Source organism: Halyomorpha halys, unplaced genomic scaffold (genome assembly GCF_000696795.3).
Source record: "Halyomorpha halys isolate HHAL.00 unplaced genomic scaffold, Hhal_1.1 Scaffold2251.1, whole genome shotgun sequence".
Lineage (NCBI taxonomy): Eukaryota > Metazoa > Arthropoda > Insecta > Hemiptera > Pentatomidae > Halyomorpha > Halyomorpha halys.
In genome coordinates, this window is record NW_027113376.1 from 24,936 (window position 1) to 28,341 (window position 3,406).

The window sequence follows — 3,406 nt, forward strand, 5'->3', positions numbered from 1 at the left end:
GAAAAGAGATCAAAATTGTTTTAAAAAGAAAATGACAGCAACTTCAACAACTGAGTTGGAGCTAGTTGCTGCAAATGAAGCAGTAAAAGAAATTATCTAGCTGTCTAGACTATTTGAAGACATGGGCTGTCCCCAACAAGTCCCTACGCTTCAAATTGACAACCAAGCAACAATTCATCTGTGCCATAATCCAGAGAACCATAGCCGCACGAAGTATATACAAGTAATTTTTTTTTCATAAGAGAAACTATTTTGGATGGTGTTCTTAAAGTACAGTACATACCCACAGAGGAACAGGTCGCGGATATTATGACGAAGACACTACCAAGACCTAGGCTTGAACATTTAATCAAGAAACTTGGACTGTTTTCATGTTTGTCAAATTAAATAAAAGATAGAAAAAGGGAAAGTATTGTAGTACAGTAGTTTCCTACTTTTATAAAATTGTATTTATACCACTGCCATATGTAAGGTTGCCTAGCTATAAGGTTATATTGTTTACTTTAAATGTACAGCAAAATATAGCCCTTGTTTATGAGTGTACATTTCCGTTAACGTTCCCACTTCGCTTTGGAAAATATAAAGTGCGTAGTCGCCGTTCGCATCCTAATCCACGCAAGCGTATTAGCGTGCGCTTTTGACAGGGTGGTCGCAGGTAGAGGTGGGAATTCTTCGGCTAAATCCTTGTTCACTATTTCCTGAATTGGGTGTCCTTGGTTGTCAAGACCCAAGTTTTCTAGATTCAGAACTGTCTAACTTCTACTCGGCCAGTCATATGCTTGAATATGAGAGGCAGAAAAAAGAAGAAGTGAGATGGAGAGAGAAAGAAAAATAAAACTGTAAATTGATGAGCGGAGTGAGAGGAAAAAAAAAAACGTACCGACTTATAGGTTAAAAAAAAATCCCGCGTTTTGGCACCAGTTAAGCTCTGTCCCAAGCAGAACTTTAAAAAAATGTAAAAATAACTGTGAAATGACTTGCACAAGATCAACTTAAATACTAATTTATTTCTCCTTTTAATCCTCTATATATACATTTTTACAGTGTTTACATAGGTCAGTAGGTATTAGGGGAAATAACAGGTACACTTATACCTAAACTTGTACTATAATATATATTAAGTGAAAGTGAAAACAAGTCTCTTTACTTAGCCTAAAATTTAGCCGAATGGCCGAGGCCTGAGTTGGAGATATCCTGGGGATCAATGCCGTGCCGGCAACTCGCCTATATATAACAACAACCTCCAAAAAGTGGCGCCTTCGAGATAGAGGCCTCGTGTGACGGGGAGCGGTATATCAGCCATATTCAATTACCTTCCCTGGTCGGAGCTCCTTAGCAAGTCACAACTCTCGCTCTTTAACAGCTATGCCAAATCAGTTGAGTTATTGTGCCGCTATTCATGAAACCACATACCAACATCTGGGCTGCTTTTATAACGCACTCCCCCCCCCCCCGTGCCAGCTGATAACAGCAAATTATTCAAGCTTGATAGTCCGATCTGAAAAGATAAAGGTGCTTTATGAGAGCAGTTAAGCTTTTACGGATGTGAAATAGATAAAGCCTAATTATTTTCCTTGGATTTTACTCATTGATTGAATATGGAAAGATTGTAGTTGAGGGTATAGAAGTGTCAAAATTCAGTAGTCTGTATAAATACCATATTAAGTGCGTGTACGAGTATACGAGTCGTATTACCTAGTTTAAATTTAATTGTTCAAGTAACTATGTTCGTATAAATGTATGAATATAATTTAACTGAGCTAGAATTTATTTTTCTCCAATTTCATTTTTTGGCATTGAGAGCTTTTATTTATTTATTAACAATTACAACTATATTTACATGAAAATACATCTGGAAAATTTGATGTTAGATTATAATGGTATTATACAAGCTTGTAGAGAAACTAACAATTGGTAGCACTCTAATAACATTTTTACCATAGGTCTCAAGGCCATCTTTTTAGGCGCCTCGGAGGATTGTCAGGAATGGAAGAGGAAGCAAGGTTAATCACTAATAGATTTAGGTGGTTAGTGCATTTATAATGGAAGGATTGATCTCTGGTTCGGGCTAGACCAGTTACATACGAAACATTAAGAATGGTTTTATTTCTGACAAAGGAGCATTAAGGATTTTACGAAGGATTTTGGATTGAATACAAGAGGAATTCGAAGGTTTACTGGAGCTCCAAAGCTCAACTCTGTCAAAATAGGCCTTATAATATTTATGGGGGAGCGTCACAGGGATGTTCCAACGTCAAGTTCTGAGAAAAATTCAGATAAGAGTTCATGTGATGAAGAAGGTAAGTCTAGTTGGGCACGGGTACTAATAAAATCAAGTGAATTTGTTTTACTAAGATAAGAAATCAGAAAAGTTAAAATAAATCAATACGCGATATTAAAATCCATATAATTTTCATATTATGCATATCTCAAAACACAAAAATGGACCCTTAAATGTCAGAAATCAAGAAATTTAAAATAAATCGATACTCGATAATTAAATCGATACGCAATCATAAAATCAATAGCATTTTCATTTTTGGCATGTATTGAAACATATAAAGAGACCCTAACATGTTATAAATCAGAAAAGTTCATATAAGGGATAATCGATAAGGGATCACAAAATCGATATCATTTTCATATTCTGCACTCCTCAGAACGTATAAAGGGACCATAACAAGTTAGAATTCAGAAAAGTTCATATAAATCGATAAGGGATCACAAAATGGATATCATTTTCATATTCTACATTCCTCAAAACGTATAAAGGGGCCCTAAACATGTTAGAAATCAGAAAAGTAAAAATAAATGGATACGCAACTTTAAAATCGATATCATTTTCATATTCTGCAATTCTTAAAACGTATAACGGGACCAAACATGTTAGAAATCAGAAAAGTGAAAATAAATCGATACGCGATCTTAAAATCGGTATAATTTTCATCTTCTGTACTCCTCAAAACGTATAAAGGAACCGTAACATGTCAGAAATCAAGAAAGTTAAAATAAATCTACACGCGATGTTTAAATCGATATCATTTTCATATTCTGCATATCCGAAAACCTAAATACTGGCTCCTATGTGTTAGAAATAAAAAAAATTAAAATAAATCGATATGGGATCTTAAAATCGATAGCATTTTTGTTTGTTGTTCTTTGTTTTGTACTCATCTAAATATGTGAAAGGTGGTAAAAAGTATTGAGGTGTAGATAGTTGACCGTAGATTAATGCTTGAAGAAGTTTGTCGGGGGGTGCGGTCAGAATCAAAGAACAACATAAATAAACAAAACCATATTTATTTATTTTATGCCGACGTTTCGTCCTGAGTTTCAGGTCTTTATCAGGGCTATAGAACAAAAGAGATAACAACAACATTTAGAGTAACATACAATTGAAAAGGAA